Here is a 22710-nt window from a genome sequence, read left to right as displayed (position 1 = left end):
CAGGTTCCAGGGAGGTTGGCAAGTGCACCAGCTCCCTTCACACACTGACGGTGGAGCCAGGACTGGAAGAAGAGCTTTGAGAATGGATTGGTGGCTCTTTTAGGAACAGCCTATTCTTTGGAGGCCGAGAGAGGGATCACCTTCCAAATCCCTTCAGCCAGCTCTAGATCTAGCACTTGCTGAGTCCAGACCATTAAACCTTTAGGAGGAGGCAAGGATGAGAAGAGCCCACCTAAGTCAGGTTCTGTCCCAAAACCTGATGCTTCTCTAAGCTGGGCAATTCAGGAGCTGGAGCTGCTTTAGGGGTGAGAGGGCCCACCTGACATGGGGCTGGGGAGGAGCCAGCTTCCCACCCACTTTCCCTAGGAGTTGAACCAACTCCCTCTCCCCTTGGCCCCTGTTAATGCTGCTCATGGTTGGGGGGGGGGGGGGGGAAACAACAACCTTCTTTGGTACCTTTTTTCCCCAGCAGGGATTCCCATTCCCCCCTCCCAAGGCCCCTGGGTTAAGGTGGGCAGCCAGGTATTAATTGAATCTTATTCCACCCTCAGATACTGGTGATACAAGTATTACCTCCACAATACCTTGAGGAATAGTGGGCTCCAAGTTAGATTACCCACTAAATTCACAAAGCTAGAAGGTGGGAAAGCTGAGGTTTTGACCCATATATGGCTTTTTCATGTATAAAATGTAACAGCTACAGAATGGTGACACTGGGACAGACCTGGGAGAGCTGACTTTGCTGCCTCTAGGCTGGGCAATGGGCAAGCAGCTCTTCTGGGCATCAATAAGATAGGGCTCTTCTTAAGCCCCTCACTCTCCAACAGGCCAAAACTGATCCCTCCCCTCCCAAGCATGTGACCTGGGCCTAGGACCTCTCAGGCCAAATATGCACTTCTGCATAGGGTGCTAGGAGCCCTTGATGTCCAACCTTCCATGGACCACTTCCTCCCACAGGGTCTGTTGAGCAGAGGGAAGCCATGGTTCGAGGTGCCTGCCAGACATGAGGCCAATCCCAGGGGTCTCACTTTCCTCTGTTCTGCCATGGAGAAGCACAGCCTGTCCCTATATCTCTGTGTCCAGGCTACTGGCCCATCTATGGGCTGCCGGGCCCCTTGCACTCATTCCTATTTATGTTACTATAAATAATGCACCTAGCGTATGTATTTTACAGGCTCTGGAAGCACAGGTGGGACAGCAGTTACAGGGCAGATGTGCCCAGAGGGACTGAGCGACCAGGATCCAGAGGTGAAGAAAGAGTAGGAGTTAGTTAGGAAACAAAAAAGCAAGGCCAAGGCCCCTCCCCAGAGAACCTGTCAGGAAGATACCCTTCAGGGAAGAATCTGGACTCTGCTCCCTTAGAAGACTCAGATTCAAGTTCCACCCCTGCCACTCCCTAGCTGGGCGACCTCAAGCAAACCACTTCAACTACTGTGTCACCTCATTTCTTTTTTTTTTATTTTTCTGAAGCTAGAAACAGGGAGAGACAGTCAGACAGACTCCCGCATGCGCCCGACCGGGATCCACCCGGCACGCCCACCAGGGGGCGACGCTCTGCCCACCAGGGGGCGATGCTCTGCCCTCCGGGGCGTTGCTCTGTTGCGACCAGAGCCACTCCAGTGCCTTGGGCAGAGGCCAAGGAGCCATCCCCAGCGCCCGGGCCATCTTTGCTCCAATGGAGCCTTGGCTGCGGGAGGGGAAGAGAGAGACAGAGAGGAAGGAGAGGGGGAGGGGTGGAGAAGCAGATGGGCGCTTCTCCTGTGTGCCCTGGCCGGGAATCGAACCCGGGACTTCTACACGCCAGGCTGACGCTCTACCACTGAGCCAACCGGCCAGGGTCACCTCATTTCTTTACCTCTAAAATGGGGATAATAACTGCACTTATTTGTGAAATTAAATGAAATAATGAGTGGGAAATGCTGAGCACAGTGGCCAGCCCAGAGTAAATGACAATTTATCATTTTCATCATCAGGGCCATTATGGTCCATCCTCAAATACCACTGGCCAACTCAGTCCAAGATGTGTCCTTGAATCAACAGGCCAAAACCCAGCAGCAAGACAAGGCTGGAGCAGAAAATGCAACTCCATTCTCTAAGCAGCAGAGCCTAGGCTGGCTCCCACTCTCTCCTCTGTCGAGGTGGACCGAGGTGGGAGGCTGCTTGTCTCCTGGTAAACAGCATTCTGTAAAGTATGCTGATTGCCACTACTCCTCTCCAGGGGCCCACCCTTCAGCCTCAGAATGGGATGGGCCCTCCATGTGTGTCCTGAAACATGCTGGTTTTCTCTCCCTAAAGAGGCAGATGGAGCCTGACCAGGCAGTGGCGCAGTGGATAGAGCGTCGGACTGGGATGCAGAGGACCCAGGTTCGAGAACCCAAGGTCGCCAGCTTGAGTGTGGGCTCATCTGGTTTGAGGAAAAGCCCACCAGTTTGAACCCAAGGTCGCTGGCTCCAGCAAGGGGTTACTCGGTCTGCTGAAGGCCCGCGGTCAAGGCACATATGAGAAAGCAATCAATGAACAACTAAGGTGTTGCAATGTGCAATGAAAAACTAATGACTGATGCTTCTCATCTCTCTCCGTTCCTGTCTGTCTGTCCCTGTCTATCCCTCTCTCTGACTCACTCTCTGTCTCTGTAAAATAAATAAATACATAAATAAAATTAAAACAAAAAAGAGGCAGATGGGTGGGTGGGGGTGAGTCACAAGGGCAGGAGAACCCTGCTCTGTTCCTCACTGTCTGCCTGAGTTTGTGCCCGCCTGTGCCAAATGTTAGTAAACATGTAGAGGAATGAATAATTTTCATGCAGTGCTGGTGGGAATGTAAATGGTTCAACCGCTTTGGAAAATAATTAGGAAACTTCTTTAAAAGTTAAACATACACCACCCTGGCCAGATGGCTCAGTTGGTTAGCGCATTGTCCCAAAGCACAGAGGTTCTCAGTTCCATCTCTGGTCAGGATACATACAGATGGGTATTCCTCTTTCTCTCTCTCTCTCTCTGTTAAATCAGTCAGTAAAAATTTTTTAAAGCTGTTCTAAAATTTAAAAAAAAGTAAAAGAATCACAGTGGATAGAGTGTCGGATTGGGATGTGGAGGACCCAGGTTCAAGACCCCGAAGTCCCCAGCTTGAGTGCGGGCTCATCTGGTTTGAGCAAAGCTCATCAGCTTGGACCCAAGGTCGCTGGCTCGAGCAAGAGGTCACTTGGTCTGCTGTAGCACCCTGGTCAAGGCACATATGAGAAAGCAATCAATGAACAACTAAGGTGTTGCAACAAAAAACTAATGATGAATGTTTCTCATCTCTCTCCGTTCCTGTCTGTCTGTCCCTATCTATCCCTCTCTCTGACTCTCTCTCTGTCTCTGTAAAAAAAATTTTAAAAATCAAACAATAAATGCAAAAATAAGTGGAACAAAAAAACATTTATGTTTTCTCTCAACATATGTACCCTGATTTATCAATGTCACTGCATTAAATTTAATTTTAAAAAAACCATTTAAACACACTCTCAATGTAATCCAGCCATTTCGTTCCTAAATATTTACCCATAAGAAAAGGAAATATATGTCCATATAAAGATTTGTACACAAATGTTCATAGCAGCTTTATTTGTTAGTTCCAAACTGGAAACAAACCAAATGTCTTTCAAGGCCTGAATGATTGAACCAAATCCAGTATAGCCACACCACGGAATACTACTCAGCCATAACATAAATGAACAAGTGATACATACAATAACATGGAGGACTCTCAAAATAATAACACTGAGCCTGACCAGGCGGTGGCGCAGTGGACAGAGTGTCAGACTGGGATGCCGGGGACCCAGGTTCGAGACCCTGAGGTCGCCAGCTTGAGCGCGGGCTCACCTGGTTTGAGCAAAAGCCCACCAGCTTGAACCCAAGGTCGCTGGCTCCAGCAAGGGGTTACTCGGTCTGCTGAAGGCCCACGGTCAAGGCACATATAAGAATGCAATCAGCCTGACCAGGCGGTGGCGCAGTGGATAGAGCATCGGACTGGGATGCAGAGGACCCGGGTTCGAGACCCCGAGGTCGCCAGCTTGAGTGCCGGCTCATCTCCTTTGAGGAAAAGCCCACCAGCTTGAACCCAAGGTCGCTGGCTCCAGCAAGGGGTTACTCAGTCTGCTGAAGGCCCACGGTCAAGGCACATATGAGAAAGCAATCAATGAACAACTAAGGTGTTGCAATGGCAATGAAAAACTAATGATTGATGCTTCTCATCTGTCTCTGTTCCTGTCTGTCTGTCCCTGTCTATCCCTCTCTCTGACTCACTCTGTCTCTGTAAAAAATAAAAAAAAAAATTAAAAAAAAGAATGCAATCAATGAACAACTAAGGTGTCGCAATGCGCAACGAAAAACTAATGATTGATGCTTCTCATCTCTCTGTTCCTGTCTGTCTGTCCCTGTCTATCCCTCCTCTGATTCTCTCTCTGTCTCTGAATAATAATAATAACTCTGAAAGTCAGACCCCTCCCCCCAAAAAATACAGACTGAATCCATTTATAGGAAATTCTAGAAAATGCAAACTGATCATATAACAACAGAAAACAATTTAGCATATAACAACAGAAAGCAATTTAGCAGATTATAATTTGGTACATTTTGATATATTATATACACATGACTATCAACAACTCAATGAAGATAATAAATACAGTGGCCCTGGCCGGATAACTCAGTTGGTTAGAGCATTGTTCTGAAGTGTAGAGGTTGCCGGTTTGATCCCCAGTCAGGGCACATACAAGAGTAGCTTAATGTTCCTGTCTCTGTCTCTCTCTTCCTTTCTCGCTAAAATCAATAAATAAAAATTAAAAAAAAAAAAAAGAATATATCCAACATCCTCAAGTTTCCTTGTTCCCTTTTTTTTTTTTTTTTTTTTTTTTTTTTTTCATTTTTCTGAAGCTGGAAACAGGGAGAGACAGTCAGACAGACTCCCGCATGCGCCCGACCGGGATCCACCCGGCACGCCCACCAGGGGCGACACTCTGCCCACCAGGGGGCGATGCTCTGCCCATCCTGGGCGTCGCCATGTTGCGACCAGAGCCACTCTAGCGCCTGAGGCAGAGGCCACAGAGCCATCCCCAGCGCCCGGGCCATCTTTGCTCCAATGGAGCCTTGGCTGCGGGAGGGGAAGAGAGAGACAGAGAGGAAAGCGCGGCGGAGGGGTGGAGAAGCAAATGGGCGCTTCTCCTGTGTGCCCTGGCCGGGAATCGAACCCGGGTCCTCCGCACGCTAGGCCGACGCTCTACCGCTGAGCCAACCGGCCAGGGCCTCCTTGTTCCCATTTTTAAACCCTTCCTCTCTCCCTCTCCTGTCCCTAGCAAGGCTCACCAGATTGAGCCCAAGGTCGCTGGCTCGAGCAAGGGGTTACTCGGTCTGCTGTACCCCCCCCCAAGTCAAGGCGCATATGAGAAAGTAATCATTGAATAACTAAGGTGCCACAAGGAAGAATTGATGCTTCTCATCTCTCTCTGTTCCTGTCTGTCTGTTCCTATCTGTCCCTCTCTCTGACTCTCTGTCTTCTGTCAAAACGAAGAAGAAGAAGGAGAAGGAGAAGGAGAAGAAGAAGAAGAAGAAGAAGAAGCCCAAACATGTCTGAAATACTGAAAGGCACAACTGAATACAATTGTTCATTCAATAAGTATGTATTAACCACCTACCTACTCTGTGAGAGATTCTATTTTTGGCACAGGAAATACAGCAGGGACAAAATGAAGTCCTGTCCTCACCAGGTTCATGTTCTAGAGGGCAAGATGAACAATAAATCTGGCAAACAAGAAAAGCCATGCAGAGAAATATCCTTAAGGCAACCAAACATGAGTGGCCAGAGCACTCCTCATCCTGGAGGGTGGGTGTTATGTGTCTCTGGGCAAGTGGTAAATAAACTAAAAGGTTCTCACATACCCCTGCCTCTCTGAGTAGCCTCCCCACTGTCACTGTCCCTCAGTCCCTGTCCTGCTCTCACTTAGTGTGTGTGTGTGGGGGGTGTCTCAGCTTGGCTGTAGGACTTTGCATGAATCCCAATCTCAACTTTCTTTAGTGGGGAGACAAGGCTGTACCCAGCTCACGTGGGTAGATACAAGTTGGTTGTCCGTCTAAGTGGGCCTCTCACCTTGGCTCGGCTGGATTTGGAGACAGAAAAACCGAAAAAATACCAACAGTGCAGGAAAATAGGCCTCTCAGGAGCCCAGGTGGCTTATCCTGAGAGGAACCCTAGGGAGCCAATCTCTAGAGATTAGGTTGTCTTCTGGGGAGAGGGTGTGGGCTGGAGCAAGGGCACTGACTGTCTTGACCTCTGAGAAGGCAGCTCTGGCCTCCTACTCATGCCAGGGCCAGGGCCAGGGCCAGGTTGGCCTGAGGCCCGAAGAGGCGGAGCAGGAGGTCAGGGGCCACCAGTGGGGGGGGGGGCCCACTTGGCCTTCTCTCTGGACACAATGTCCTGGACTGCTCCACGACTTGGCTGCCGGACAGGGAACAGTAACTGGCAGAGGGAATGGGCAGCCAGCCAACTAGAGGGAGAGCAGCCTGGCCAGAGCAAAGAACTTTTTCCTATACCATGGCCTGCTACCTTGAACAAGGAGGGGACCAGCTTGTCTGGGAGGGAGACAGGGGCCTGTACCCTTTGGGCAGCTCAACAATCTCTCCCTACCCTGTGACTTAGTTTCTCCATACCACCACTAATTGCCATCAGTTGAGGTAAATTCTGCAAGAGTACAGAAGCCTGCCTCTTACTGTTTTGACCTTGGGCAGGTTACGACCTTTCTAAAACTCAGATCTTCACCTGGAAAATGCCATCTGCTTCTTTAGCCTTGAATGTGTGGGAAGCATTCAGTATAGTTACCCTCCTAGAGGAAGCACTTGATGGAGTAGTTTGCTATAATTACCACATTAATATACAACAGCAACAGCAATTATGTATCAAGGGCCCCTGTGTGCCAGCTTTACCTACGTTGTCCTGAGTCCCCATAGCAACCAGAAAGCAGGCTTTATCACCTTCAGTTTATAGGTATGGAAACTGAGCTCCAATAAGCAAAGTGGCACAGCTGATATTAGGGGGCAAGTGGCTCCCTCAGTGGAAACCCAAGCCTCCCCTGTAGGCAGAAAGGTAAGGTGCTGATGGGTGGATGCGGGGGGGGGGGGGGCTTCCTCAGGTTCACCTGAACCAGCAAGGGGCCTAGGAGGGTCCCAGGAACTCAGCAGCTGAACCCAGAGACTTCTCTTGCTTCCCACAGGACACTCCTGGCAGGGTCCAAACTAAATCCAGATACCTGAGCTGAGGCAGGCAGCAAGGGCCGGGGCAGGTTGGGGAGGGACACACTCAGTCACTCAGAATATATGGATTGAAGGAAATAGTTTGGTGCTGCTGAGTATGGCCTCCAGAGCCTGATTGCCAGACTTTGAACTCAGGCATTGTCACTTGTAAAATGTATGGCATAGAGCAGGGGTCCCCAAACTACGGCCCGCGGGCCACATGCGGCCCCCTTAGGCCATTTATCCGGCCCTGCCGCACTTCTGGAAGGGTACCTCTTTCATTGGTGGTCAGTGAGAGGAGCATAGTTCCCATTGAAATATTGGTCAGTTTGTTGATTTAAATTTACTTGTTCCTTATTTTAAATATTGTATTTGTTCCCATTTTGTTTTTTTACTTTAAAATAAGATATGTGCAGTGTGCATAGGAATTTGTTCATAGTTTTTTTTATAGTCCGGCCCTCCAACGGTCTGAGGAACAGTGAACTAGCCCCCTGTGTAAAAAGTTTGGGGACCCCTGGCATAGAGGTAGGGTGACTCCAGTTTTTCCATTGAAAGTTATGTACCGGTGGTAGCGCAGAGTCCTGGAACGCTGAGGTCACTGGTTCAAAACTCTGGGCTTGCCTGGTCAATGGACATATGGGAATTGATTCTTCCTGCTCCTCCCCCTTTCTCTCTCTCTCTCTCTCAAATGAATAAATCTTTTTTTAAAAAAAGAAAGAGCCTGACCAGGCTGTGGCGCAGTAGATAGAGCGTTGGACTGGGATGTGGATGACCCAAGTTTGAGACCCCGAGGTCGCCAGCTTGAGCGCGGCTCATCTGGTCTGAGCAAAAGCTCACCAGCTTGGACCCAAGGTCGCTGGCTCAAGCAAGGGGTTACTCGATCTGCTGAAGGCCTGCGGTCAAGGCACATGTGAGAAAGCAATCAATGAACAACTCAAGTGTCTCAACGAAAAACTGATGATTGATGCTTCTCATCTCTCTTCATTTCTGCCTGTCTGTCCTATCTATCCCTCTATCTGACTCTCTCTCTATCCCTGTAAATAAATAAATAAATAAATAAAATTTTAAAATAAATAAGAAAGAAAGAAAGTGATGCATCACAGGAAATCTCTCAGTCTTGGGCAAACCAGGGCCACTGGTAATCCCACCTGCTGGAGTTACTCTAACTCTTGGTTTCTTCAACTGTAAAAGAACACCGGTTCACCCCAGATTGCTGTTTGAAGATAAAAGCAGTATAAAGCCAGTGGGGGTTCTCAGTTCAGGCTCCAATAAATGGGATAAGTGGGAGCAGAAATAGCAGCATTGGTCTCCTCCTGGCAGAAGCCAGGACAGAGGGGAAGGAGGGAGGTGGGATTATCCCCACTTTGCAGATGCAGAGACTGAGGTTCTCTTGTTTTCTCAGCAGAGCAGAGAAGGCCTGGGCAGATGCCTCACTCATCCTAAATCTGCACTCAAAACAGGTGTTAGGTGGGCTACTCAAGGAGTGAGACCATGGTTGACACTGCAGGGGATTCCCCAAGTGCTCCCAGGGGCCTTGTTCAGAGGGCAGTTGGGCAGGCCCCATGTGCTATATCAGCCTGTGGGACAAGCCCCCTAGGACCAGCTGGCCTCAGCAGGCCACACAGCAGGCCTGCACTACATGGTCCCTGGGCAAAAGCCAAGGCCTACAGGGAGCTGACTGGCCCAGAGGGGCACCTCCTACCAGCCAAGAGCCAGGCCCCGGTCCTGCACTGTTTCAGATCCTACAAGGAGTGTGGAGAGGGTTAGGACAGTTGAGCTTCCTTGCTAAGTAAGTGTTCAGCAGGTGCTGACTCATCTTGGTTCTTCTCTACAACACTAGAAGGACCCATCATAGCCCATTAAATAAGTGGGAACACTGAGGCTCCGAGAGGCCAAGTTTACCCAAGATCACCCAGTGTATAGGTTAAGGAATGAATGAGTCACACTGGGATTCAATGCCTGACTTTAGAATTCAAGAAACCTCAAGCACAGTGAGGTGGGAGGAGCAGCTGTGGTGGATTTCCCAGCATGGCACCCCCAGAGCCCCCAAATCAGGGAGGGAACCTTGGTTCAGATAAAGAAGTCATGGCCCCAGGAGGAGCAGTGTCTCCTACCCCAATCTGGGCTGCCCTGGAGACCCAAGAATCCTATGGAGGGCTGTAATCCCCATCCCCACGGCCACCCTCTCGCTAGACAGAGGCCTTAGTTTCCCCTTGGGCACTAAGCAATGGTAGGGTGCTGGGCCAGGTAAGGCTGCGCCAAAGGATAGGGCCCAGCCTCGCCTTTCCCCACTCCAACCCCGCCGCAGCGGAGTAATGAGGGAGGGGGGAGGGTTATGTAATGGGCGGCTGGGGGCGGGACGTCAGCGCGGAGGGAGGGAACCCGTGGGGACGCCCCTAGGCAAAGCCCAGCTGTTTGGGCCTCGGGAGTTAGAACGGAGCCCTCCGCGGTCCTGGAGACCCGGAGCTGGAGGGGGTAGGTAGGCGGTGGAGTTCAGAGGAGCGCAGGGCCGGGTCGGGCGGGGCCCTGCTCCCAGGCCCTCCCCGTTTCCCGGGCCCCGCGCCCGGTAGCCTCGTCACACCTCCCGCTTGGGGACCATATGGGAGCAGGTCAGCCTGCTGCTCCGCCTTGAGGCCCGGGGCCCCCGCCTTCTCCCCGAAGGTCCCCGGGGGCCCAAAGGACACTGCCCGAGCCGCCCCTTTCCTCTTGAGCACAGTCGCCGCCTCCGCTCGCCAGCGGCGGTGCCTGCGTTCCAGCTCACCCTGCCTCCATCCGGCCTGGCCTCGCGGTTATTTATATCCGTCTCCCGGCAGGCCTCGGCAGACCTCCCCGAGTCCTGCCGGCACTTCTTGTGCAGCGTGTTCCTAGGCTGTGGGTCCGCCTTTGGCGCAGGGCATCATCTTGGGCTTTTATACTGCGCTCCCCCACCCACCCCAAGGAGGTTTCTAATGCTAAATTGTGATCACTGGGAGGCTACTTAACAATGCGGATTCCAGGGTTCTATACCAGGCCCAACTGAACGGGCCTCCTGGGGATGAGGCCCGACTCTGCACTTGAAGCAGGCTCACTAGGGGAATCCTGGGCTTTCTAAGGTTGAGGAGTCTGTGACTGCCTTTCTGGTAAGGAGCAAGCAAAGAACAGGAGAGAGGCTGGATGGAACCACCCCTGTTTTGATTTGATGGAGTGGGATAGAAGACCAGGCAGAGGGGAGAGGTTAAGGCAGAGCAAGTGATGGCCTGGGAGGAGGGTAGACAGAGGACTTGGCCCCAAGGATATCTGATTGTGGCCTGCTTCAAGCAACACCCCCACAATAAAGCCCTTTAATGCCTACTCAGGGGTACAGTAAATATCACTGTTCACCAGCAATTCTGCAAAATGGGCCTTATCCTCAACTCATGAGACTCACAGAGGAGGTATGGCTTGAACAAAATCCCTGGCAAGAAAGGAGCAGAATCAGAACTCAGTTTCATTCCTTCATCTACTAGATCAGGGGTCTCAAACTCGCAGCCCGTGGGCCGCATGCGGCCCGCCGAACAATTTTGTGTGGCCCGCAGACTAATCCACGAAGTTCAAAATATTTTGGATAAAATTAAGTAAGCCAGCCCTGGCCGGTTGGCTCAGCGGTAGAGCGTCGGCCTAGCGTGCGGAGGACCCAGGTTCGATTCCCGGCCAGGGCACACAGGAGAAGCGCCCATTCGCTTCTCCACCCCTTCGCCGCGCTTTCCTCTCTGTCTCTCTCTTCCCCTCCCGCAGCCAAGGCTCCATTGGAGCAAAGATGGCCTGGGCGCTGGGGATGGCTCTGTGGCCTCTGCCTCAGGCGCTAGAGTGGCTCTGGTCGCAACATGGTGACGCCCAGGATGGGCAGAGCATCGCCCCCTGGTGGGCAGAGCGTCGCCCCATGGTGGGCGTGCCGGGTGGATCCCGGTCGGGCGCATGCGGGAGTCTGACTGTCTCTCCCTGTTTCCAGCTTCAGAAAAATGAAAAAAAAAAAAAAAAAAAAAAAAATTAAGTAAGCCTAGGGGCCTACTTGTATTTTTCATTTCTCTAGCATCCTAGCTAGATATTAGCTTAGTTAACAGCAGTTGTGATGCGAACTACAGTTTCTGGTCGTTTTGTGACACTGAGTAAACTGCATGTACGATTGTGCTTGTTGTACTGATTTTTTTTTTGTTTTCAACTGCAGTGAGAAAAGTGTTGCGTAACAGTTGCCTTTTGTAGACCTAGTGCGGCCCGCCGAACGGCTGTGATCTTGCTCTGCGGCCCACATGCTGAGTTGAGTTTGAGACCCCTGCACTAGATAGACACGGCAGGGAGTAAGAAATACAATATAGTTTTTGCCCCCCAGAGATCTGTGGGTTCAGGAAGAGAGGTGGGCAGCAAACAGCGATCACAAGCATAGTTGTGGTCTGAGAAGCCATGTGGGCTCAGAGTTGAATTATGAGACTGAATAGGAGTTCTCCAGGAAGATACGGGAGGAGCCTTCCAGCCAGTGGGAACAGCTTGTTCAGCTACTCAGAGGCCTGAAATAGCAGTTGCTGTAGGGATCTGTGAGCAGTTTGGTGAGGCTGAGGCTTAGAGTGTGCTAAGTATGTGCTAAGTAGTGAGAATGAGGCTGGATGTGCAGGGCGGGTCTCAGCCAGGCCAAGAGGCTGGACTTTGTCCTGAGTACATGAGGGCACCAAATCCTTGGAGGAGGAAGAGGAATGTCAGGGAGGACAGAGCTCCATGGAGGAAGGGTGAAGAAGCGAAGGGATGGGAGGGCAGCCTAATGAATGGGGCACCACAACAGCAGAGACAGTAGGGCCTTCCTCCCACCCCTTCCCTGTAAACGTATGGCAGTGCTTCTTTCCCCCACCCTCATATACCTACCTTGGTTCCTTCCACCTTAGGTCTCTCTCGTTCAGCAACTCAAGCTGGGGACTGCCAGGGGAGACTGGACCCCCACCCCAGCTGGGTATGATGTGCTGGCTATGTGGCCTGGAGTAGGTGATTTTGTCTCCCTGGGTCTCAGTTTCCTCATCTGTAAAATGGGGACAATATTAGTCCCTGCCAGTTCCTGCTTGGAGTCAGAGTGAGGAACAGAGGTAATGCATGGGCAGGAAGAGCCTGTTAGTTCTGACCAGTGTTGAGCAAAGTGCTAGCCATTATTCATTTTTTTAAATTAATTTATTTATTTATTTTTTACAGAGACAGAGAGTAAGTCAGAGAGAGAGATAGTCAGGGACAGACAGACAGGAATGGAGAGAGATAAGAAGCATCAATCATAAGTTTTTCATTGCGTGTTGCAATACCTTAGTTGTTCATTGATTGCTTTCTCATATGTGCCTTGACCGTGGGCCTTCAGCAGACCGAGTAAACCCTTGCTGGAGCCAGCAACCTTGGGTTCAAGCTGGTGGGCTTTTGCTCAAACCAGATGAGCCTGCGCTCAAGCTGGCGACCTCAGGGTCTCGAACCTGGGTCCTCTGCATCCCATTCCGACGCTCTATCCACTGCGCCACCGCCTGGTCAGGCTCCATTATTCATTTTTTGCCTTCTGCTGCCCTCCATCTAGGTGAGACTTCTCCCCAAATGGTCCCCCATCCGATGCCCACCATGCTTCAAGAACCAATATTTGAGAGCCAGAACTTCTGGCTTTGAGTTCTGGAGCTGCCACATTTCTCAAAGTTAGGGGCCTTAGACAAGCCATAACCTCCCTGGCCCTCAGTTTTCTCAGATGCAAAATGAGAAATGCTGAGGAACCAGGGCAACCCCTCAAGCCCAGTATGACCCAGGCTGGCTCTCCCCAAACACAAATAGCTCCCAGGTTCAGAAAGGGCAGATCAGGACCCCCTCCCCCAACCACCCTGCCATGTCCTATCTGCTACCCCCAGCCCCTGCCAGGGACATCCTGTACCCTAATGATGTCACCAGGCCTTGGGAGCCATAGCTGGCTATAACTGACAGCACTCAGGATTTATTTTTAAACTCTTACAGCTTGGTCAGCTCCCTGTTCCCTCCCTTTCACACCCCACCTCATTCTGCTCACCCTGTCTCCCACATCCCAGCTGAGTCCCTAGGCCAGTTCTCTCCACACATGCTCTGTTGCCTGACCCACGTTGACCAGGCTTCTGTGGAGCCATGGGGAGCCAGGCCATTGGCCAAGTGTCTCCCCTCACCAAATCCAGACCTGCCAAGGTAAACAGGTGGGTTCCTGGAGGTGTACTCTTGTACCTCCTAAAGCCCAAAGAGGGCAACACACTTGCCTGGGGTCGCACAGCCAGGATTGAGGGTCATCAGGTGGACTCTGCAGACACCTAGAACTCCTGGCTGAGCTTTACAGCTATCTCTAAAACTTGACTTGAATTCAGTTTTTAAAAACATAATTATGGCCTGACCTGTGGTGGCGCAGTGGATAAAGTGTCGACCTGGAAATGCTGAGGTCGCCAGTTCGGAGCCCTGGGCTTGCCTGGTCAAGGCACATGTGGGAGTTGATGCTTCCAGCTCCTCCCCCCCTTCTTTCTCTCTGGCTCTCCTCTCTCTCTCTCTCTCTCTCTCTCTCTCTCTCTCTCTCTGTCTCTTCCTCTCCTCTCTAAAATGAATAAATAAAAAATTAAAAAAAAAACATAATTATGGGCCCTGGCCGGTTGGCTCAGTGGTGGAGCGTTGGCCTGGCGTGTGGAAGTCCCGGGTTCGATTCCCGGCCAGAGCACACAGGAGAGGCGCCTGTCTGCTTCTCCACCCTTCCCCCTCTCCTTCCTCTCTGTCTCTCTCTTCCCCTCCTGCGGCCGAGGCTCCATTGGAGCGAGGATGGCCCGGGCACTGGGAATGGCTCCTTGGCCTCTGCCCCAGGCGCTGGAGTAGCTCTGGTCGCGACGGAGCAATGCCCCGGAGGGGCAGAGCATCTCCCCTTGGTGGGCAGAGCGTCGCCCCCTGGTGGGCATGCCGGGTGGATCCCGGTCGGGCACATGCGGGAGTCTGTCTGACTGTCTCTCCCCGTTTCCGGCTTCAGAAAAAAAAACAAAAAAAAAACAAACAAAACAAAAAAAACCCAAAAAACATAATTATGCCTGTGAGCCTCAACGTTTCTTGATGTCATGAAGCTCAGGTAAGCTGCAGAAATAGACTGACTTCTGGAGTAGCTCTCAACGGCACCCCACTCTCACCTACACCCATCACAATTGAAACACACACTCTCAAGTGACTTTAGGCTAAGGACCTGTCAGCACTCTGAGCTTAGAAATTTATGCTGATAAAACATGCTCTTTTATCAGTTTCATATGGTGGCCTTCTAGATAAGATGGTGACTGAAAATGAGGTTCTCCTGGAAAAGTCCATTTGAAAATGGTGCCTTGACTCCTCTATCCTCACAACTGCCCTGAGAGGCTGGGCACAGGCCATAATCTTCTTTCAGCAAATAGGAAAATGAAAGCTTGAAGGAGAACAGTGACTTGTGCAGTGGCTGGAATCCAGAGTGCTCTGGCCTCCAGCCCTGTGACAATTGTGATTGACCTATGTTGCCCAGCCCACCCTAGAGGTGGTAGTGTGAGACACCCCAAGGCGCACAGCCCAAGTGAGGACAAGCCCTTAGAATCTCAGTTTCTTTTTATTTTTTTTAAAGACTTGATTCATTTTAGAGAGGAGAGAGAAAGAGAGGGGTGGTGGGGAAGAAGCAGGAAGCATCAACTCCCATATGTGCCTTGACCAAGCAAGCCCAGGGTTTCGAACCGGCGACCTCAGCATTCCAAGACAACACTTTATCCACTGTGCCACCACAAGTCAGGCTAGAGTCTCTATTTCTTTTTTTTTTTTTTTTTAAATCTTCTATATCAGTGGTCCCCAACCTTTTTTATTATTATTATTTATTTTATTTATTTATTTTTAGAGAGGAGAGAGAGAGGGGGAGAGAGAGAGACAGAGGGGGGGGGGAGGAGCTGGAAGCATCAACTCCCATATGTGCCTTGACCAGGCAAGCCCAGGGTTTCGAACCAGCGACCTCAGCATTTCCAGGTCAGTGCTTTATCCACTGCGCCACCACAGGTCAAGCCTAGAATCTCTATTTCTTAATAGTTCACTTCAGTGCGACACTGACTCTGGGCCCAGAGAGACTCAGTTTGAAACCTGCCTGTGGCATTTCTTTTCTTTTTTTAAAAAATTACTTATTGATTTTAGAGAGAGAGAAAGAGAAAGAGAGAAACATTGATTTGTTGTTCCACCTACCCATGCATTCATAGGTTGATTCTTGTATGTGTCCAGGAACCCACAACCTTGGTATATCAGGATGATGCTCTAACCAATTGAGTTGCCCGGCAAAGGTACCTGTGGCATTTCTTGGCTGAGTGACCTTGGTGAGTCACTTCACCTCTCTATGCCTGTTTCCTCACTTGTAAAATGAGGATAATAATAGGAAGCAATTCACATGGAGGTGCTATAGGAACACCTGCTGCAAAAACTCCCTGGAGCCTGACGTGTTGTGGCGCAGTGGATAAAGCGTTGACCTGGAACACTGAGGTCCCTGGTTCGAAACCCTGGACTTGCCCGGTCAAGGCATATATGGGAGTTGATGCTTCCTGCTCCTGCCCCTTTCTCTCTCTCTCTCTCTCTCTCTCTCTCTCTCTCTCTCTCTCTCATTCTAACTCTCTCTCTTCTCTAAAATGAATAAATAAATAAAAATTAAAAAAAAAAAACAAAAACTCCCTGGAAAACACTCAGTGGCCGGACACTGAGCGCTCAAGTGGTAGTAGATTTGTTATCATTGTTATTATTCCTGAACAAGCACTCACTGGATCTTTACCCTGACAACTCAGTTCCATGTCCTGGGAATTAAACATGGCATCTGCCTGCAGGTGGCTCAGAAGTCCAGAGAGTCAAGGGGCAGTGCTGAAGGAGAGACCACGTCTGATGGGGCATCTGAGAGGGCCTCCAGGAAGAAGTGGCCTTGAAGCCGGGCCTGGAAGGCTGGCCTCTTCAGGCAGTGTCTGGGCAGGGCCATTTAAAGCTGAGGGATGTCTGGCTCAGTTTGTCTGGGAGAAAGAAGTGCAGAGAAAACCTGCTGGCTAGACTGGATGGCTGTGTACAGCAAGGCTGAATCAGCTCAGGAACCTCCAAACTTCAACCTCTCTGTCTTCAGCCTCTACCACTGCTACTGCCTCATCTCCTCAGGGGGGTCACTTGAGCCAAAAAAAGGAAGAGCCAGGTGGCTGGACAGATGGCTTGTTACCAGAAGGGTAGGAACCAGGATAGAAGGAGCAAGTTCCAATCCCAATTATTGTGTGGTCTCGGCCAAGTGACTTCATCTCTCTAGAACCTCATCTCCTCTATGAAATGAGTGTAAAGTTACCTTACAAGGCTGTCATGAGGACATAATGAACAGGTATATAAAGCTTCTGGCACACAGTAAGTGGTTAATAATTATATCTTGAGAAGGGAACAAGTCAGGCTGACTCTCTACAGGAGGAAGTGGGGTGCTTGGGTACTGAGCCCCTCTGACTTAATCCCTGGCCCCTGACCCTCAGGAAGCCCACAGCCTGTGATATTAGGCTGGCAGGAATGAGAATGAGGGAGAATCTGAGGGGTCTTAAGTGAATGAATGCAGATCAGGAAGCACAGGGAGCTCTGGGGAAGGGATGGAGAGAAGATCTAGCTACCAGGTGCTGGGGGGCCCCTCTTCTCTGGAATCCCCCATTCTCTTCCACCAAGGTGAGAGGCAGCCTGTCCTCATCTGTGGACTTCCAGGTGTGGACACATAAAGATGCATTTCATCCAAACATAGACACATGTATACCCAGCACTCACAGACATACACTTTAGGTCCCAGGCTTCAGGGCAGGGATGCCTAGGGAAGTTAATTTGATGAAGCAGGAGACTGATACCCGGGGGGTGCTGATTTGATATCCACCTGCCTTTTCCCCAAACCCACACACTGACCACCTTCACACACTACCCACCACTAGGGAGGCCCCCCCCCTAAAAGCCCCTCAGCCTCATCCTAACAGGGCGGTCAGGCAGGGTTGCAGATCTTACTCATATTTCTGTCCCTTGTTGAAAGATGAGGAAACAGGTTTAGAGCCAAGACCAGGCTTGTCAAAGGCATGAGGTGGTCTGAAGGAGGTGGGGTACAAACCCAGGCCCACTGCACAGACTCCAAGTCCAAGGCCTCCCCAGAGTCTCTCATCCCAGTTCTCCCTACTGGACCTCCTCCTGCCTGCATATCTCTCTTCCCAGAATGAGCCTAGAAGTACAGGCCACGGGAGGCAGCCAGCCCTCCGTTCCTTCCAGGCTTCTGTGGATACCTTGGACCCATGTCTACCAGTAGCCACTGGGGACAGGCAGGGTAGGGGTGAGTCAGCTGGTGCCCCAAAGCACCGCCTGGCACAGCCCTGTGAGGCTTTGCTTAGAGGACAAATCTGGAGGCTGAATGCAAGTAAGGTCATGACTCAGGGACGTGTCTGCAACACCACCTGGTGGTGATGGGGAAGTTCTGTCATACCCAGCCCTGGTCCTGTCATCTATCCCTGTGAATTCAGCAAATGTTTAGTGAGCAGCTACATGCCAAGCACTGGATGGACCAAGCACTGAGAATGGGACTAGGCTGAGAAAACCTGGGGGACATCGCTCTAGGAAGACAAAACAGGAAGTAGAATGGCTCTGAGAGAGAAGGAGTAGGGCGTGACTCAGGAAGAGCAAAGCAGTCAATGTGGCTAGACCCGAGTGCTGCGGTGGAGGGGGAGAAGCAAGTGGATCGGTTCGGTGGCCAGGTCTCACAGGACTTTGTAGACTGCAGTGAGGAATTTGGATTTGTTTTTTAGTGTGATGGGAGCCACAAGATATGATGGATGGTTTAAAGGCTGCTGTGAGGAGGACAGATGGGGAAACTGAGGCCCAGAGCAAGGAGAAGCACAGTGAGTCGTTGGTGGTTTGGGTACTGGTTCCTGGTTCAGGACTCCCCAGCTTTGGACACCTCCCCTTTTTCTTGAGACTTGTTTGGAGGTTCTAGCAGGGGAGCGCAGCTACTCGTATACCCTTGACCAAAGAACGGCCTTCCTCTATCTGGAAAGGTCGTCCTCTTCGACCAAGTGCGCAGCTTCAGGAGGGCCGCACATGGAGCGGTGAGGGAGGAAGGGGACACCTGCCTAGCCAGCCAGAGCAGCCGAATCAACCCTGGCGATCAATGGGGTAACAGATGTTGCAGCCAGATTGCCCTCACATCCGACACCTCCCCTTTTTCTGGTCACACACCTGCAGCTCCCACTGGGGCCTTAGCAAGGCTCTACGGTTAGATTTCAGAGCAATTTGAGCTCAGTCCCACAGCTTCTCAGATGGAGTTCTGGCATCAGGGGCATGGCCCAGCCCTGCCACAAATAGGGATAAAAAACAGTTCTGGACTCAGACCCTAGAGAACAGCCATGTTCTTCAGCCCTGAGTGGCCTGGCCCTACTAACTTCCAGCCCTATCTCCTTCCTTTACTTACCTCACTCTTTTTTATTTATTTAATTTTTTATTATTATTTTTTACAGGGACAGAGAGAGAGTCAGAAAGAGGGATAGATAGGGACAGACAGACAGGAACGGAGAGAGATGAGAAGCATCAATCATTAGTTTTTCGTTGCGACACCTTAGTTGTTCATTGGTTGCTTTCTTATATGTGCCTTGACCGCGGGCCTTCAGCAGAACCGAGTAACCCCTTGCTCGAGCCAGTGACTTTGGGTCCAAGCTGGCGAGCTTTTTTGCTCAAGCCAGATGAGCCCATGCTCAAACTGGCAACCTCAGGGTCTTGAACCTGGGTCTTCCGCATCCCAGTCCGACGCTCTATCCACTGCACCACTGCCTGGTCAGGCTACTTACCTCACTCTTGACCCTCCAGCCAGCTTTTCTAACAGAATTGCAGGCATTGGCAAGTCTGTGGGGGAAGGTAACTGTATGTGATGTGGGGGGAAGGGTGGGGTGAGGCACCCTTCATCCCATTTGGGTCCCAGATGTGCTGGCCTGGGACATTGACCCATGTCTTGTCCTGTGTCTCATCCCTTGCAATTTACAAGGGGCTTCTGTTCAGCATCTTATATGAACTTCACAGCAACCCTGATGTGTGGGCAGGGGAGGGATCCTGATCTCCATGGCACTGATGAAGAATAAGAAGCTCCAAAAGGGATATGGCTTGCAGAAAGTCACACAGCAAGTTGGCAATGAGGTCCAATTTCTGGTTCCATGTGAGCCCAGGTTTCTATGTACAGCTCATGATCCAGTAGGAGTAGGTACAGCCAGTGCCCTTCCTGGAAAGGGCTACCTAGCTTCAGTGTGATTCCAGGGAGATGGGAAGTGTGGAGATGCAGGCTCCCTTAGCCCAAGTCTTATTTTGCTGTGTGTCCTTGGGTAGCTTTTTACCCTCTCTGGGTCTCTTCCCCATCCGTTCAGGGAGGATCTGGATGTGATAACTTCTAAGGTCCTTGTTGTCCAAAGTCTCCAATCCTCACACCCAAGAAGAAAGGAGATGCCATGAGGAAAGGAGAGGGAGTGATGGGTCCAGGCATGGGTGGCGACCAAGTAAGAGGTTGGATGGAGGGTGGGGGTGAAGAAGTGGGACCTTAGGGAAGACACTTCCCCTCTGAACCTCTGTTTCCACATTTGTCAAATGTGTTCACTGCGAAGGTCCTGGCCCAGCATGTAGAACAAAAGTCTTTTCCTGCCCACCAACAACTGCTGGGACTGGACCTAGTTAGTTGCTGCTGACCAGGGTGGCTTGGGCAGCCCATGAAAGATGCCAGATCAGGCAATGGTCTGGCTGCTTTGGCTGGCTGACCTCTACTGGCCCAAGGGAGGTAGAGGGTGAGGTGTCCTTCCAGGGTGGACAGGGGTAAGCAGCACCAGCACCTTGGTCAGGAGATCACTGAGATGGCAGAAAGAGCTTGGGCTTAGGAGTCACCACACCTGGGCTTGAATCTTAGCTCTTATACTTAGCAGCTGTGAGATCTTGGGCAAGTCACCTAAGACCGTACTGAGCCTCAATTTTCCCTGTAAAATAGGAATCTCCATCCTTGGGTGCCATGAGGCTGGGACAACAGAACAGTGGGGAATAGTGAATCCAGCTCAGGATCTGAGGACCGGCTGGTCCTTCTTCCTTTGTTTTCCCTGTGTCTGACATGAGACAGCACAGGCTAGGGGCAGCACCAAGGCCCTGCTGACCCTTCTGCCTCTAGTCTGAACTTGGAGTCAGCCTGGAATCTGGGCCCAAGTGGATGCCCCTACCTAGCTTGGAGACACCTGCAGCCTCAAGGTTGGGGGAGGCCGAGTGTGGTGCATTGTGCGGCCCCAGCTCTTTCTGACAGAGAAACCACCCACAGAAGGCTCCTGCTCCACGGGGTCGAGGTGTCAGCCTGTGCGCATGAAAGAACTCACTGAGCCTGACCAGGCGGTGGCGCAGTGGATAGAGCGTCGAACTGGGATGTGGAGGACCCAGGTTCGAGACCCTGAGGTCGCCAGCTTGAGCGCGGGCTCATCTGGTTTGAGCAATAGCTCACCAGCCTGGACCCAAGGTCGCTGGCTCGAGCAAGGGGTCACTTGGTCTGCTGAAGGCCCACGGTCAAGGCACGTATGAGAGAGCAATCAATGAACAACTAAGGTGCCGCAATGAAAAACTGATGATTGATGCTTCTCATCTCTCTCCGTTCCTGTCTGTCCCTATCTATCCCTCTCTGACTCTCTGTCTCTGTAAAAAAAAAAAAAAAAAAGAGTTCACTGAAGTGGGAAGCTGATGAGAGCACAGGAGGAGCTGGCTGAGGGCATCCACCTCAAAACCTGTTTCTGATTTCCTTTGCTGCTCACCCTTATCTCTGGCTGGCAGCTTTCCCGGATTAGCTGCTGACGTCAGGAGCTGCCAGCTGGGCCAGCCTGGCACAGCCGCAGGCTGTCTGGTAGATGGGAACACTCAAGGAAGGGAGCCTATGTTTAACTTTGGAAAATTTGTCCTCCAGGGAGCTGTGAGGTGGGAAGGAGAGCTGAACTGTGTCAGGCACTCACTGAGTAGCAAATACACATTGTAGAGATAGCTCAAGAAGGTGAGGTAACTTACCCAAGGTCACATAGCTGGTCTGACTCTGGCTAGACCCCACAGCTGCTAGGAATGGAGGATTTATCTACATGTATGTCAGTACCTACATCATTGCCACAATGACAGCTGCCATGTGCTGAGCCTGGGGGCTGCTGTCCCATTCTACAGATAAGGTAGTAGGTGCTCCAGATACAGGAGCTAGAATAAAGGGGAGGCTGAGCTGGAGGCTTTGTAAGCTGCAAGGAGTGAGATACTGCCCTGATGCCAGGCTGGGAATAGTCTGCCTGCTGTTACTGTTTTGGTAATTGCAATTCGAAAAATTGAAAATCCACTTTGGGTATGAATTTTAGCTCTGCTGCTGTGATTTAGGGCATATCACTTTGCTCTTCTGAGCCTCAATGTTTATTTGTAAAATGACCATTTTTAAAAAAGTCCACCTTGCCAGCAGGTCTCCAAACTCCAAATGTATGTCTTTCTCCTTAGAAACAAAATTACAAATGGTTTCCAGCCCTTCAAGCAACAGGGAGCCTGAACACAAATATTGTGCAGCGTGGGAGGCAGGACATAGCAGTCTTTTTTTTTGTATTTTACCGAAGTGAAAAGCTGGGGGGAGGGGCACATGGTGACAGACAGACTCCTGCATACACTGGACTGGGATCCACCTGGCATGCACCAGGGGGTGATGCTCAGCTCCTCCAGGGCATTGTGCCACAACAACTAGAGCCATTCTAGTGCCTGAGGGGAAGGCCATGGAGCCAGCCTCAGTGCCCTGGCCAACTTTGCTCCAATGGAGCCTTGGCTGCAGGAGGGGAAGAGAGAGATAAAGAGAGGGAAGGGTGGCCTGATCTGTGGTGGCACAGTGGATAAAGCGTCGACCTGGAACCGAGGTCGCCGGTTCAAAACCCCGGGCTTGCCTGGTCAAGGCACATATGGGAGTTGATGCTTCCTGCTCCTCCTCTGTTCTCCCTATCTCTTTCCTCTCTAATAATAAAAAATGAATAAATAAAATTTAAAAAAAAAAAGAGAGGGAAGGGTGGAGAAGCAGATGCATGCTTCTCCTGTGTGCCCTGGCCAGGAATCAAACCTGGGACTTCCACAGGCTGGGCCGACGCTCTACAGCTGAGCCAACCAGCCAGGGCCTACAGCAGTCTTGATTTAAGAAAACAGCCCTTCCAGGCCTCCCTTAGGAAGCAGGTACCTTGGCTCCACACTTCAGGCAGCAGAGGGAGACAGATGAAGAGATGGTGGAGCTAGAGGAGGTGGTGGGGGACTTGTAGACGAACTGCCGAGGCTGATGCACCTTATTCCTCTCCACACCTGGATGAAAGCCCATGGGGGTCTGGGCCAGGTTTGAGCAGGGGACCTGAGAACACCAGTGCTGAATGATCAGTAACAACAGCACAGGTACCCTGCAAGTGGCTACACC

General features: G+C 51.1%; 1 protein-coding gene across 1 annotated transcript in view; it reads right to left on the bottom strand.

Moving 5' to 3' along the window:
- Window positions 1–9254, bottom strand: part of XRCC6 (X-ray repair cross complementing 6) — a 223839-nt gene extending 214585 nt beyond the window's left edge. The window contains exon 1 of the mRNA XM_066358519.1: window positions 9247–9254. The gene's annotated coding sequence lies outside the window, so the exon portion shown is untranslated. The remainder of the gene's footprint in view (window positions 1–9246) is intronic.
- Window positions 9255–22710: the final 13456 nt, after the last annotated feature.

Source organism: Saccopteryx leptura, chromosome 1 (genome assembly GCF_036850995.1).
Source record: "Saccopteryx leptura isolate mSacLep1 chromosome 1, mSacLep1_pri_phased_curated, whole genome shotgun sequence".
Lineage (NCBI taxonomy): Eukaryota > Metazoa > Chordata > Mammalia > Chiroptera > Emballonuridae > Saccopteryx > Saccopteryx leptura.
This window is presented reverse-complemented; position numbering and strand designations above follow the sequence as displayed.